The sequence below is a fragment of the Lepus europaeus genome, chromosome 7 (genome assembly GCF_033115175.1).
Source record: "Lepus europaeus isolate LE1 chromosome 7, mLepTim1.pri, whole genome shotgun sequence".
NCBI classification, from domain to species: Eukaryota; Metazoa; Chordata; class Mammalia; order Lagomorpha; family Leporidae; genus Lepus; species Lepus europaeus.
Window position 1 is genome coordinate 78,343,035 of NC_084833.1, and position 16,731 is coordinate 78,359,765.

General features: G+C 36.7%; 1 protein-coding gene across 3 annotated transcripts in view; it reads right to left on the reverse strand.

The window, feature by feature from the left end:
• NOX4 (NADPH oxidase 4) overlaps nt 1-16,731 on the reverse strand; it is a 184,771-nt gene that overhangs the window by 53,782 nt on the left and 114,258 nt on the right. The window lies entirely within an intron of this gene.

Sequence of the window (16,731 nt, forward strand, 5' to 3'; positions counted from 1 at the left end):
ATAATTACAGGCCAATATCCCTGATGAACATAGATGCAAAAAATCCTCAATAAAATTCTGGCCAATAGAATGCAACAACACATCAGAAAGATCATCCACCCAGACCAAGTGGGATTTATCCCTGGTATGCAGGGATGGTTCAATGTTCGCAAATCAATCAATGAGATACACCACATTAACAGACTGCAGAAGAAAAACCATATGATTCTCTCAATAGATGCAGAGAAAGCAATCGATAAAATACAACACCCTTTCACGATAAAAACTCTAAGCAAATTGGGTATAAAAGGAACATTCCTCAACACAATCAAGGCAATTTATGAAAAACCCACAGCAACATCCTATTGAATGGGGAAAAGTTGGAAGCATTTCCACTGAGATCTGGTACCAGACAGGGATGCCCACTCTCACCACTGCTATTCATCATAGTTCTGGAAGTTTTAGCCAGAGCCATCAGGCAAGAAAAAGAAATTAAAGGGATACAAATTGGGAAGGAAGAACTCAAACTATCCCTCTTTGCAGATGATATGATTCTTTATTCAGGGGACCCAAAGAACTCTGCTAAGAGACTATTGGAACTCATAGAAGAGTTTGGCAAAGTAGCAGGATATAAAATCGATGCACTAAAATCAACAGCCTTTGTATACACAGGCAATGTCACGGCTCAGAAAGAACTTCTAAGATCAATCCCATTCACATTAGCTGCAAAAACAATCAGATACCTTGGAATAAACTTAACCAAGGACGTTAAAGATCTCTACGAAGAGAATTACAAAATCTTTAAGAAAGAAATAGTAGAAGATACCAAAAAATGGAAAAATTTTCCATGCTCATGGATTGGAAGAATCAACATTTTCAAAATGTCCATTCTCCCAAAAGCAATTTATAGATTCAATGTGATACCAATCAAAATACCAAAGACCTTCTTCTCAGATCTGGAAAAAATGATGCTGGAATTCATATGGAGACACAGGAGACCTCGAATAGCTAAAGCAATCTTGTACAACAAAAACAAAGCCGGAGGCATCACAATACCTGATTTCAGGACATACTACAGGGCAGTTGTTATCAAAACAGCATGGTACTGATACAGAAACAGATGGATAGACCAATGGAACAGAATAGAAACACCAGAAATCAATCAAACATCTATAGCCAACTTATATTTGATCAAGATCGAAAACCAATCCCTGGAGTAAGGACAGTCTATTCAATAAATGGTGCTGGGAAAATTGGATTTCCACGTGCAGAAGCATGAAACAAGACCCCTACCTTTCACCTTATACAAAAATCCACTCAACATGGATTAAAGACTTAAATCTATGACCTGACACCATCAAATTATTAGAGAACACTGGAGAAACCCTGTAAGATATAGGTACCGGCAAAGACTTCTTGGAAAAGACCCCGGAAGCACAGGCAGTTAAAGTCAAAATTAACATTTGGGATTGCATCAAATTGAGAAATTTCTATACTGCAAAAGAAACAGTCAAGATTTATTTTTAATTTTTATTTTCTGAAGTTTGAATACAATATGCATATGAGCATATCATAATTTATTAGCATTTATCCTGCTTGGCATTCCCTCAGCTTCTTGGAACTTTAGTGTAGTGTCTGACAGTAATTTGGTGAAAATTCTCACCCAAAACATTGCTTCAAATACAGCTTCAGCTCTCTTCTCTCTTTCTTCTCCTATAAGGTTTTCCAAGTATGCTGTAGTTGTCTCATCAATCTTACATGTTCCACTATATTTTTCTCAGTTTTGTTTCTCTTTGCTCTTCAGTTTTAGAGGTTTCAATAACTGTATCCTCAAGCACATAGTTTCTTCAGCCGTGCGCATTCCACTAACAAAGCATTCCTCATTTCTGTGCCTTTTATCTATACCATTTCTTTTCTTGCTTAAGTTTCCATTTCTCTTTACTTACATTATCACTCTTTTTGCATGTTGTCTGCTTTCTTGCAGTGAAGCTCTTAGCATATTAATCATAGCCTTTTTAAATTCCTGGTGTGATATTTTTAACATCATTGCTACATCTGACTCTGGCTTTGGTGCTTGTTCGATCTCTTCAATATGTTTTCACCTTTTAGAAGTCTTATAATTTTTTTTTTCTGAAAGCCAGACATGATTCAGTGGGTAAAAATAATTGCAGTAAAGTGGCTTTTAGCAGTGCAGTGGAGGTGTGGGCAAGGGCATGAGTTCTGTGTGCTTAAGATTAGGTCTCAGGCTTTAGATGAGCCAGAACCCCTACGGTGAACTTCACCTGTGCTCCTCGGGTTTTCTTTCTTCAGGTTGGACAAGATGGCTGGAGGGAGCTGGCATTGTGGATTTTGTTTTCCTCACACAGGTTAACCTGTGAAATAACCTCAGCAGGTTAGGTTCTGGTGAAATAGTTTCTCCTGAGGGGTGGCCTCATTAAGAAAAACAGAATGCTCTGGTACAGCTGCAAACAATTTCTTTTTCCCTCCATCTATAGAAAGTGCAATGAGGTTTTCTTACCCCATATTTACTGTTAAGGCCCAGTAGAGGCCCTGTAAATAAGACTCACAGAGTGTGGGTTCCTTCAGGCCTATTTCTCTCTCAGCCTATGCACACTGAAGCCCTAGCAATTTGTCAATCACACTCCCTTGTTTTTCTACCCAGGTTCTGGACCCCTTGGAGGTTTCTGCTTGTGGGCTTCTGTTCTGGTTAGTTATTGTTCTCTGTATCTGCTTGTTTATCCCTCAAGCTTTGGGGCAAAAATATGACCTCACTTCTCTAATTAATTTAAGAGCTTCTGATGTTTCAGTTTGTCCAGCTTCTTACGTGTAGTTGAGATACAATGAAGACTACTAAGCTTACACACTGGACCAGGAAATAAAAACTTTTAAATTTGTAGAAAATAAGCAAATTCCTTTGGTGTTAATAAACTTAATGTCTTCAGTGTGTTCATTCTGATGACCTCAAGAAGCTCATCTGCATCATTATAGTCCACTGTTATAAGTTTACAAATTGCAGGTTTTTTAGAGAAGAACTACATTCCTGTAGTATAGCAAATACATCAAGAAAATGAGTACTTAAAATGTTTCTCAGAATACCAATAATGGCACAAAATCTGTGCCTTTTTGACCTTCTTTGCAATTATTTAGTCCATTAGCATTAGGGTGACTTGGTAAAGTAACACACACCTTTTAGGTCACTCAGTGTGTTACTTCAGGTTTTGAAATTAAGAAAGCAGGATACCAAGAAAATTCCTTAGAATTGTTGTGTTCCTTCATATTATATAGTAAATCAAGTAGAATGCACTAGATAACAAAAGCTTTAAACTCCACTAAACGTATCGATGCATACAAACAAACCACTTTACTACAGTAACTATTCTTGATCGAAAGGTTATAAAATCTGTTTATTTTCAAGACTTAAAAGGATTTTTTTATTGGATAGATAATAGAATTGTTCTATTTCCCCTTGTGTTTGAAGTTGTAAAAGGGCTGGACAAGAGTAAACTGAATGAGTAGTGAATTCCTATCATTTACTAAGCAATCTTTATACTGCAGTGGCACTGTAACAGAGCTGCCATCTACTAAAAAGTGACAGCATACATTTCATGATCATAATGGAGAAAATAAGGGGAAAACAATTTATGCTCTCTCCTGAAAACAGATGGGCATTTAAGTGCCATACACACACTATGTACTTTCCTGCCACAGAAAAATTTCCCAGATTTCTGAGGGTATGAAATATGGAATTTAGGTCCATCTCACATTGACTGTATAACATTAGCAAATAAGTGAAATTGAATTGTATCAAATTCACTAGATGCCTTCAAGAACTTTCACATAGACTCACTTGAGTCTAGAATCATGATGTTACATCATAAATATAATGTATCATTTAATATATAGCAGATTAACCTTTACCCTAACCCAGATCCACCTAGATATATGAAGTAATGGTAAAGGTATTTTATGATCACCCAGCAGTGCTAATCACGGGGAAATTCACAAATAGGGAGAAGAGAAATATACCCTTTTGCTATGTGTCTCTTTTATACGTTAGCTCTCTATTTACTGTTCTCCAATTTACATGGTGATTCACAGAAATCTATCCCATCCTCAATTCTCCCCTGGTGGTTCTTACAATGGCATGTTCTTTAGAAGAGTAGCAATAATTCCTTCCCGCAGGTCTATTGGAGGAAACTCAATGTACTAAAGATGGATGACACGTTGGTCATACTTGTAGTTTGGAAGATAAGTGCTCTGAAGGAAAGAAATATGTGATGGTTGCATAGAAGAAACACCCATAAGCTGAGGTGTCTAAAAGCTTTCTCTGAGAAACTGACTCCAGAGCAGTGAGCTAAAGATACTAAGTGTATGTGTGAGTGGTGGTGGGCAAAGCTGATGCTGGTACTCAGGACATAGGGGAAAGGACACAAAGGTGGGAAGACATAGGGAAACAAAAGGAATTGGAAGGCTGGTATTACAGGTGGATACAGAAGAAGTTAAGTGGATCAAAACAAAAGAGGCAATTCAGGCCCAAAGCATAGAGATGCTCCAAGCCATGGTAAAGATTTGTTTTTCTTTTTAATAGGGACAATGGGAAGCTATTAAGGTTTTTTTTCTTAATAATTGATTTATATGAAAGATAGAGTTACAGAAAGGGGCAGGGGGAGAGACAGAGAGATAAAGAGAAACAGATTTTCCATGTACTGGGTTCATTCCCCACATGGCCTCATAACACTGGCCCAGCTAGCCAAAGCCATTATCCACAAGCTTCATCTGGATCTCCAATGTGGGGGTCAAGGGTCCAATCTCTTGGATCATCCTCTGCTACTTTCCCAGGCACACTACCAGAGAGCTGGATTAGAAGTGGGGCAGCAGGGACACAAACCAGCACCCATATGGAATGCTGGCATTGCAGGCAGTGGCTTAGGGATGACAACTATGGTGATTTTAATCAGAAGTGGACAAAGGCTGATGGAAAATCTAACTCTCTACATGCTCAATTCTTAATCAGGAGCAGTGGACCATGACTAAAAAAAAAATCACAAATGTTCTGAGTGGTTTTATTTAATATTTAGAGCCAAATACCTTAGTAGGACTTCTTCTGGTCTCCCAGGTGGGTGCAAGGGCCCAAGCACTTGAGTCATATTCCACTGCTTTCTCAGACCATAAGTAGAGAGCTGGATAGGAAGAGGACTCGAACCATCATGCATGTGGGATGCCAGTGCCACAGGAGGAGGCTAAGCCTACTATACCACAGTGCCGGCCTCTAACTTATTCATTATTATGTAGTAATATGTCCTTAACTTATATCCACCTTGTCCTTACAGCATTCTTTTAGCTACTGCTCTATTTCTTTATTTCAATTTATATACAACTCCTTAGCTTACACTGCTGTTGTGGCACATTTTAAATAAAAATAAACAGAAAATTCCACAGTGGCTGATTAGAAGGATCCAAAATGGCTACAGAGTCACCACACAAGGGTCAGGGGGATCCCCATGCAGGGGAAAGGGTAACTGAGATCCTCCACAGCGCTCTCATGCACAAGAGACTAGCACGGAGTCAGGGCAACAACCTGGAGATCTCAGAGTTGTCACTTTTATTCAGAGAAGACACTCACAATATATCCCCCACAGCCACAGAGCACAGGCTCAGACAGTGTGGCACCACGTTGAGAAAGGAGTCATTACCAGGGGAATAGAAGACCCTAGAATGATCCCATCCCTGAGCCACCTTCAGAAAAGTCTCCAATCCACAAAACCCAGCCATTCAAAGTGACAGGAAGAACTGACTTATCAGATGCAGAAATAACAATGCAGTGACACAAAAAGCATGAAAAAAAAAAAAAAACAGACTCTAATATACTGTTAGTGGGAATGTAAACTAGTACAGCCATTATGGATAGCAGTATGACGATTCCTCAGAAATCTGTAAATTGATCTACAATATGACTCAGCCATTTCACTTCTGGGAAATTACCCACAGGTAATGAAATCAGCATATGAAAAGTTATCTGTACCCTATGTATATACCAGCACAATTCACAATAGCTAAGTTATGAAATCAACCCAGATGTCCACTAACTGATGAGTGGATAAAGAAAATGTCACACACACACACACACACACAAACACACCATGGAATACTACTCAGCTGTAAAAAAAAAAAGAATGAAATCCTGTCTTTCACAAGAAAATGAAAGCAACAGGAGATCATCATGTTGAAGTGAAGTAAGCCAGTCCCCAAAAGACAAAAAACATATATTTTCCCTGATTTCCATGTCATTAATATACAGGGTACAAAAACATAATGTATATGAGTGAAATTGACATTTTGAGATTTGATTATTGTACTTTAAAATTGTTTATTTATATAAGGTGGACAAATTTCATGTATTTCATATAGATAGATAGATAGATTTAAGAGCATAATGATACTTTCCACTAAGTCTGTGTCCCACCCACTCTCTCACCCTTCTTCCTTCTTAATCTTATTTTTTCTCTTAATTTTTTAGAATGACAGACTTTCAGTTTATTTTATAATCACAAGCATAACCCTCGACCAAATATGGAATTCAAGAAGTAGTAACTAGAAAAAACACCCCTTGTCTAAACTCCAAGGAACAGTGGTTTTTCTATTTGTTGAATTCTATGTTTAGTGGAGGGTTAAGTTTGTGAGTATAAAATAAACTGAAAATATGTCATTGCGAAAATTAAAAGAAAAATAAGAAAAGGAGGAGGAAGGGTGGCAGCAAGGGAGGAAGGCTGGATAGGTTGGGAATTATCACTATGTTCCTCAAAATATTAAGAAATTCATGAACTTTTCCCTTTATATAAATATAACAACAGGGACAAAATATGCCTCCAAAGGAAAACAGTAGTGCTGTAGAGTAAGACTACAAAGAAAAGAAGATTGATGAAATGTACAGTAATTCAAAAGAATGATTATAAGAATTCTCAAAGGAATACAAGAGAATACAGACAGATGATTAAACAAAATTAGGAAACTGATGTATGATATGAATGAGAAACTCAGCAAAAAGCCTGAGTTCTTGAAGTAAGATTCAAATAGAACTTTTAAGGATGAAATCAATAAGTCAAGTAAAAAACATAACTGAAACAATACCACTGGGGTCCCAGTGGCAGTATAGCAACAGGATTATCCAAGTCATGAGAGGTAAAATAGATAGTCAAAAAGGAGAGAGCATACACGCCGGAGATAGAGCCATGGGAAATTCATGACTGGAAGCCCAGGATTCCAACAGAGACTGGGCAGGTCTCCGAAGAAGAAGCAAATAAGAAAGGGAAGCAGCAGTGGCGCAGCACAGGCATAGAATGGGATGGCTAGCGCCAGCTTCCAGTGGATCAGATGGGAAATTGTAGGTCCACAGAGCTGCAGATAGCAGCAGGAGGGGAAGCTTGGCAAACTGCATTTGAAGTTCCACGTGGGAAAAAAATAGGTATAGAGGAACAAACAGAGAGGTTGGGGACTACGCTGACCATCTACGTCCCCTCCTACACTCCAACTGGTCCAGCAGCTGGTTGGGAGAAGCCATCTTGTTTGTTTACATTTTTTAACGTAAGCAGAGGACTGACTGCTGACTTTGCCTCCCGTGCACATGTCCATCAATTGTGGACCACCTCACAACACCCCCCTCCAGCAACAAGGACCACAACATTTCAGAGTAATTTATTCCCCACCATGCAAGCTACACAAAAAGAAGTCCTGAATGTTGAAAATTTGAGTTTTTTCCATCCTCCAGTGAGAAGTGAGACTGGTAGCAGTATGTGGGGCACAGTGCAGCATAGCTCGTATCTACCCCCACCACGATTGAGAAGTGAGGTGGGCTCCAGGAGGCAGGGCTGCATGCATTCCACTTGCAATGCACACATAGAAACTTATATTAGAGGGAAACATCACCACAAGCACAAAGACACAAATTAGAGAGAAAAACAATCAAAGAAACAAAAAATACACAAATGCAGAAAAACAAAGGAAAAACCCTAAATAAGAATAAGGAAGACACCATGAGACCCCCAAAGGAACACTACAATAATTCAATAATAGAAGGTGAAGATGAAGAGATAGAGGGTATGTTAGAAACAAAATTCAGTAAATTAATCGTCAGATAACTTGAAAACAATCAGAGAGAAATTCATGACCTAATTGAAAAGTGCTCCCAGGATATTGAAATATTAAAAAGAAGTCAGAATGAAACACTAGAAATGAATAATTTGATAAACCAAGTAAAAATGCAAGTAAAGTCTTAACAACAGAACAAGAGAGACAGAAGAAAGAATATCAGTACTAGAAGACAAATTTTTGGAAATATTACAGACAAAATAAAAGCAGAAGAAATTATAAAACTAAAAACACAGTTGGAGGCCGGTGCCGCGGCTCACTAGGCTAATCCTAGGCTAATCCTCTGCCTGCAGCGCCAGCACCCCGGGTTCTAGTCTTAGTCAGGGCACAAGATTCTGTCCCGGTTGCTCCTCTTCCAGTCCAGCTCTCTGCTTTGGCCCGGGAGGGCAGTGGAGGATGGCCCAAGTGCTTGGGCCCGGCACCCGCATGGGAGACCAGGAGAAAGTACCTGGCTCCCGGCTTCGGATTGGTGCAGCGCGCCGGCCGTAGCATCTTTGGGGGCGTGAATCAATGGAAAGGAAGACCTTTCTCTCTGTCTCTCTCTCTCTCACTGTCTAACTGTGTGTCAAAAACAAACAAACAAAAAAACCACAGTTGGAGATCTACAAGATTTTATCAAATGACCCAACACACAGATCTAGGAATTCTTGAAGGTGTGCAAAGAGAGAAAGGCTTAGAAGGACTCTTAATGAAATAATAACAGAATACTTCCCCAATCTGGAGAAAGAAAGAGACTTCTAAGTAGAGAAAGAAAAAAATAGAAGACACACACACACACACAAACAGAAAAAAATTCCATGGAATAATCAATATCATCAAAATGTCCAATAATAATCAATATCATCAAAATGTCCAATAACATCAAAATGTCCATTCTTATGACAGCAATTTACGGGTTAAATGCAACACCAATCAAAATACCAAAGACATTCTTCTCAGATCTAGAAAAAATAATGCTGATATTCATATAGAGGCACAGGAGACCTCGAATAGCTAAAGAAAGCAAACTTAAACCACAAAAACAAAGCCAAAGGTATCACAATACCAGATTTTAAGACATACTACAGGGCAGTTATAATCAAAACACCCTGGTACTGGTTCAAAAAGAGACAGATAAACCAATGGAATAGACTAGGAATGTCAGAAATCAATCCAAGCATCTACAATCAACCTATATTCAAGCATGAAATGAAAACCAATCCCTGCAGCAAGGACAGTCTCATCAACAAATGTGCTGGGAAAACTGGATTTCCACATGAAGAAGTAGGAAGCAGGACTCCTACCTTGCACCTTACACAAAAATCCTTTCAAAGTGATAGTGACCTGATACCATCAAATTATTAGAGAACACTGGGGAAACCCTGTAAGACACAGGCAAAGAGTTTCTGGAAAACACCCCAGGGGCACAGAGAATAAAAGCTAAAATTAACAAATGGGATTACATCAAATTCAGAAGCTTCTGTACTGCAAAAGAAACAGTCTGGAAAGTGAAAAGGCAACCGACAGATTGGAAGAAATTATTTGCAAACTATGCAACTGATGAAAGATTAATAAGCAGAATATATTGAGATCAAGAAACTCCATAACAACAAAACAAACAACCCAGTTAAGAAATGGGCAAAGGACGCTAACAGACATTTTTCAAAAGATAAAAACAAATGGCCAACAGCCAGGTGAAAAAATGCTCAGGTTCACTAGCTGTCAGGGAAATACAAATCAAAACCACAACGAGGTTTCATCCCATCCCAGTTAGAATGGCTTTCATATAGAAATCAACAAACAATAATTGCTTGTGAGGATGTGGGGAAAAAGGTACCCTAAACCACTATTGGTAGGAATATACACTGGTAAACCACCACGTTAGACAGTTTAGAGATACCTCAGAAATATGAATATAATCCTATCATATGACCCAGTCATCTCACTCCTGGGAATTTACCCAAGGGAAATGAAATCAGAAAATAAAAGAGTTATCTGAACCTCCATGTTTATTGTAGCTCAATTCATAATAGCTAGGACATGGAATCAACCTAAATGCCTGTCAAATGAAGCCTGGATAAAGAAATTATGGGATATGTATGCTATGGAATACTACACCGTGGTAAAAGAAAATGAAATACAGTCTTTTGCAGTACAATGGATAATTCTGGAAAACATCATACTTAGTGAAATAAGCCAGGGCCAAAGGGGCAAATACCATTTGTTCTCCCTGATCTCTGATAGCTAACAGAGCATCTAAAAGGAAATTTGTGAAGTGAAATTGACACTTTGAGAAGCAATGACTTCAACAGCCCTTGTCTTGAGTGTTAAGGAATAGTATTTTTTTTTGTTTGTTTTTTGTTTTCTCTTCTTTCTTAATACCATTGGTTGAACTCTTTCCTTGATATAAAATTAATTATATGTGTATAAAGTCATGTGAAAATAGATCCTAGTAAGAAATAAGAGTGGGAATAAGAGAGGAAGAATCTGTATAGTTCTACATACATTACTAGGGACATACTTCTAAGGGTATAGCTAAAAACTTGCCATGGGACTCTAAATCCCATTAAGTTGGGTGGTAATAATTCTATCTTAAGTGTTAAAATGATCATATTGAGTGTTAAATTGATCATATAGATAGTATTATGTGTTAAAGGAATCATATAAATAATACCAAGAGTCTGGTAATAACAATATATAAAATTAATTCTAATATATAGAATTAAAAAGGAGAGAATGTTCCAACAAAGTAGACTCATTGAATGACAATTGCTATAAATAGCACTCTGACCTCAGAATTAGCCCTTAAGCCATTCTGGTTTGGCTGAAAAAAGGATGAAAGCATTTCAGGATCACTAGCAATCAGAGAAATGCAAATCAAAACCACAATGAGGTTTCACCTCACCCCAGTTAGAATGGCTCACATACAGAAATCTACCAACAACAGATGCCAGCAAGGATGTGGGGAAAAAGGGACACTAACCCACTCTTGGTGGGAATGCAAACTGGTAAAGCCACTATCGAAGTCAGACTGGCGATTCCTCAGAAACCTGAATATAACCCTACCATACAACCCAGCCATCCCACTCCTTGGAATTTACCCAAAGGAAATCAAATTGGCAAATAAAAAAGCTGTCTGCACCTTAATGTTTATTGCAGCTCAATTCACAATAGCTAAGACCTGGAATCAACCCAAATGCCCATCAACAGTAGACTGGATAAAGAAATTATGGGATATCTACTCTATAGAATACTATACAGCAGTAAAAACAATGAAATCCGGTCCTTTGCAACAAAATGGAGGAATCTGAAAAACATCATGCTGAGTGAAATAAGCCAGTCCCAAAGAGACAAATATCATATGTTCTCCCTGATCAGTGACAACTAACCGAGCACCTAAAAGGTCTGCTAATACTAACTGATAGAATTAAAAAGGGAGAGAACGATCCAACATGGGAAGCAGGAGACACAGCAGACTCATAGAAGGGCAGATGTCCTAAACAGCACTCTGGCCTCAGAATCAGCCCCTAAGGCATTCGAATCTGGCTGAAGAGCCCATGAGAGTATTTTAGGCATGGAAAGCCAAGACACTCTGGGAAAAAAAAAAAAAAAAACCCAAACCTAAATGAAAGATCTCTGCGAGTGAGATCCCAGTGGAAAGAACGGGGCATCAAAGAAGGAGGTACCTTTCTCTGAAGGGAGGAGAGAACTTCCACTTTGAATATGGCCTTGTCTGAACAAGATCGGAATTGGCGAACTCTAAAGGCTCCTATAGCCTTGGAAACTCATGACAAGAGCCTAGGGAGATTACTGATGCCATAATCAAGAGTGTCAATTTGTTAAGTCAACAACAGGAGTCACTGTGCACTTACTCCTCATGTAGGATCTCTGGCCTTAACGTATTGTACTATGTGAATTAATGGAATAACTAGTACTCAAACAGTACTTTATACTTTGTGTTTCTGTGTGGATGCAAACTGTCAAAATCTTTACTTAGTATACACTAAATTGATCTTCTGTATATAAAGAGAATTGAAAATGAATCTTGATGTGAATGGAATGGGAGAGGGAACGGGAGATGGGAGGGTTGTGGGTAGGAGGAAAGTTATGGGGGGAAAAAGCTGCTATAATCCAAAAGTTGTAGTTTGAAAATTTATATTTATTAAATAAAAGTTAAAAAAAAGAAACAATGGCAGGACTGAGCTAATACTTATGATTGATACCTTTGAATGTAAATAGACTAACTCCCCCATTAAAAGATATATACTGGCTGAATGGTTAACAAAACATGAGCCAGCAAGATGCTGTCTACGTGAAACATACTTCACACATAAAGACATACAAAATGAAAGTGACAGATGGAAAAAATATTCCATGGAAAAGGAAAACAAAACTAGGAGAAGTAGCTGTGCTTAGAAAAAAATCATTATGACAAGAAGTGTAAAAAGAAGATTGCTACATAAAGATCAAAGAGTTATCTCAACAAGAGGATATGGTAATTGTAAATTAATATGCCTGAAGGTTTTGGTAAAGATTGAATTAACCTTCCCTACCTCCCACTCTATATAAATATTAACTCAAAATTGATCAAAAATCTAAAGTTAAGATTTGAAACTATGAATGAATTAGAAGAAAACACTGGATAAGCACTTCAAGATATTGGCATAGACAATGATTTTTCTGGGTTATACCTGCAAAGAAAAGTTAACAAAAGCAAAAATAGGAAAATAGAATTATATCAAAATAAGAAGCAACTCCAAAGGGAAATAAAAAAATCTACAGAGTGAAGAGACAGGTAACAAATATTAAAGAATATATTTATAAATTATTCATCTGGAAAAAGGTTAATACCCAGACTATATTAAAAAAATAAAAAAGGAAACAAATACAATGGCCAAAAAAACTAATCAAGTTAAGAAATGAGAAACATCTCACTAGAATTTTCTCAAAAGAAGAAATACAAATAACAGACAAATGCATGAAAAAATGTTCATATAACTCACTATCATGGAAGTGCAAACTAAAAACACAAAGAAGCATCATCTTACCCCAGTTAGTGTGACCATTATTAAAAAGACAAAAAAAATATTGGTAAAGCTGTGGAGAAAAACGATACCATTACACATTGTTGGTGGGAATGCAAATTAACACAGCCACTGTGGAGAACAGCGTGGAAGTGCTTCCAACAACTCAAAGTAGATCTAGCATATGACTTGGCTATGCCTTTTCTAAGTATACATCCCAAGGAAATGAAATCAGCATAGGAAAGAGATGCCTACACTATCATGTTCATTGTAGAACTATTCACACTGGCCAAGTTACAGAGTCAATATATAATTGATAAGAATCAATATAATATTTATCAGTAAATAAATGTGTTCTATTTTTAAATGATTTTATTATTCATTGAAATTTCTAGGATTGCAATCACTCTGTATGTTGAGGAATATTTTAATATATTATGCCCAGAACTTAACCAAAAGATTGTCATCATTTTGGAAAATCACATTATGAGCTCTGTGAACTGAATTTTGTCCCCATGAAATATATATGTGGAATCTCTAAGCTCCAATATGACTTCAGTTGAAGACAGTGATTTCACAAAAGTAATTAATGTTAAATGAGATTAGAAACATAGGACTCTGGGGGTTGGCACTGTGACACAGTATGTTTAAAGCCCTTTCCTGCAGTGCCACCATCCCAAATGGGAACCAGTTCGAATTCCTGCTGCTCCGCTTCTGATCAGCTCTCTGCTAATATGCCTGGGCCCCTACATGCATGTAGGAGAACCAGAAGACACTCCTGGTTCCTGACGTCAGATCAGCTCAGCTTTGGCTGTTGCACCCATTTGAGGAGTGAACCAGTGGATGGAAGACCTCTGTTTATCTCTATCTCTACCTCTGTAACTCTTTCAAATAAATAAAATACATCCTTAAAAAAAGAAAAGATAGGAAGGACTCTGATCTAGTAAAATTAGTTTTCTTTGAAGAAACCAAAAGCCATTCATGTTACACTTGAATCTAATGTAAAAGAGATGACAAAATTGTTCTAAACTATGTTGCTGTCATAAAATGTAATTCATAATCTGCTTCACATGGAGTTTTCCAAAATAAAAAATAACAACACAAATTCTGTTTTAATATTTTCATGCAAAATCAGCTGGATAAAATCTGAAACAAGTTTGCCTTAGACAACGGTATTAGAAAGATAATTTTCACCTCTTTTTAGGTTCAATCCTTAATTAAAATGGTAGCTATGTTTACTTGTGCTGTAAATAATTTATGTATTATATCATTAATGCAAACCCACAATGTTATATGACACTGTCTTCTCACTTCCAATCCCCAAAGTTAACCATATTTTCTAATTGCAGCAAGTTTTCCAGTAGACATATAGAAATTCATATCCAAGATTTAAGGAGAACCTGTCATGTCATGCATGAATCCTTATTGCATATTTTGTCCATTCATTAGCTATTGAATAGATTGATGGTAACAATTTTAGATTAATTATATGTGGATTAAGATTAATTGCATGTAATACTTTTGCAGTGAAATTCAAACTTGTCAGTAGTAAACTACTATTTAGATTACAAAAATAACCAAAAGAAAAAGATAACCTCAGACATTACTCATTAGCAATCATACCTAAGGAAGAAATCACTAAGACATTTTTGGATTGTTAAAATGGTAATCACACAGGCAATCTGTGGCCATATGTTTGAAGCTAGAACTGGTGACTAATTCAAGATAAATCAACAAAATATTTACTCGAGTAAAATAGAAATCTACTTAGTAATCCACTCCATTCCTTCTACTACCAACAATTCAAGGTAAATCCTGAACTGAGTTTAAGAGATTTGAGATGTCTTCTAAAGTTAATGGATCTCCTACACATTTAGAGCATATAATTAGAGATCTGGTGAAAATAACTAGTTAACCAACAACTACGAAACTCCAATGTCTCCTTATCCTTTGCAATGTGTGTGTGTTTTTTGTGTGTGTGTGTGTTTCTAGGTAGGTGTAGTTGATTAATTTTAGAAACATTATTTATGGAGCGGTCTGAAGCCAATCCCTCTGTGTATTATCCAGGACGAACATATTTCAGTGAAGAAAAGGTCACTGTTAAATACCTCTAAGTCAGTTTAGAAAAATAAATCTCTGATGTTCAAACTCAGAAGCACCTATTATTAAACCCACTGCCCTTAACTGATTGTTCATCAATTCTTTCAAAATAAAAAATACTGACCCTTGATCTCTGAAGTAATGTTCCTATGTTTTTTTAAGTAATTGTAATCTCATTGTTGGCAACTACACCTCTTTTTAAACAAAAATGTCAGATAGCAGAATCATTTAGGGATTCTCTGCATGAATGCTTGGCATTTTCTCCCCAAGCCAACTTATATTTCAAGTCAACAACAATGAAGTTCTATTAATTGAAAAGCATCTTACTAGAACCAAACTCTCTAAATAGAAAGATCTTGTTTCTCTCTCAATGTCATAGTAGATTAAAAAAGGAGGTTAAAATTAACATTATTAAGTGTTCCTAATAAATATAATTAAAATTAATGATGACACAATAATTTATTTTAATGAGCTACCGGTAATAAAAAATAGCTGATTAGAAGTTCAATAATAATATTTAGTAATAAGCAATCAAGAAGTTTCTGCTTACCCTCATAAATTAAATTCTGTCTTCATTGTGCTTATTTTACTTCAGATAAGGAATCCAATCAATTAACATTTATTACTGAGCTTCATTCCTACTATATTGGAATTCTTACTACAAAGGTCCTTCCTTCACACTTTATTTCTCAGTCACTGTAACACAACTGTCATTATTTAAACTCATTCTGGGCATACTGTGAGGTATGCCATACTACACCATTGGTTTTCTATCAGTGGACAGCCATGATCTTTTTTGAATGTAACCATATGAAAATTAGTTATTTAAGCCTGTTTTTTATGATTCTAAATAGGTCATTATTGCTCCAAGCCTATTAAATCCAATGTTGTATATTTTCTCAAGTCTCCAATTCCAAGCTGACTTCCCTTTAAAGACAAAGAATTTTATAGATAGTATATTTTTAAGCTATGTGATATAAGCACCTTGTTTAAACTAATATTCTTCTCACTCTGTAACTATGTCTTTATTACCCAACATCTTATTCTTACTTGTTTTTACAGGAATTAGTTCTCTTTTCCGATGTCTACTTCTTGTGGTCACGAATTTATTTCCTTCATTTTCCATATCCACACTCTAATATCTCTTTTCCCTCTTCCTTTAAGTACCTACCAGTATCCCTTTAATTCAAATCCATTCAACCAGCAACTTGCTAATACCATTTTCATCATGATTCTCCAAATTCTTCGAAAGATCTCTGAAATCTCTAGATAACTCTCATACCTTGTTGAGGTATCTACGATCTTCAACAAGCTGAACTCAAATGGTTTTTCCACACTATTTGCCAACACCAAATCTTTGCTTTTGTTTGGATGAATTTCCTTTTACTTAATTGATTAAAGGCTGATTGACTTATTATTTCCAAATGGTTTAATCATTACCCTTTGTTGATTTTGACAATGCTATGAGTTTCATCTTAATTATGTACATGTCTCTTCATTAGCC